Below are 267 nucleotides of genomic sequence, written 5' to 3'. Positions count from 1 at the left end.
TACAGATAGAGTACAGTCAACAACGGCGAAATCATCTGACTCGATCAGGCGGGAAGAGCAATCAATCCACCAAATTCTGGGTCTAACTTAGGGGGTTCCTCCACAGATGGGCGAAGCTGGACTCGGGGTTCTATCTCTAAAGGTTCTCGTTGTCAGCCAACAGCAAAAACATGATTGACTAGCGGTTCTATCTCAAGCTCGTCATCAGAAAGCTCCTCAATCATTAAATCAGATGCATTTGAATCAGACTCACACTCTCCCTCTTGT

This window comes from Asparagus officinalis, chromosome 2 (genome assembly GCF_001876935.1).
Source record: "Asparagus officinalis chromosome 2, Aspof.V1, whole genome shotgun sequence".
Taxonomy (NCBI): Eukaryota; Viridiplantae; Streptophyta; class Magnoliopsida; order Asparagales; family Asparagaceae; genus Asparagus; species Asparagus officinalis.
This window is presented reverse-complemented; position numbering follows the sequence as displayed.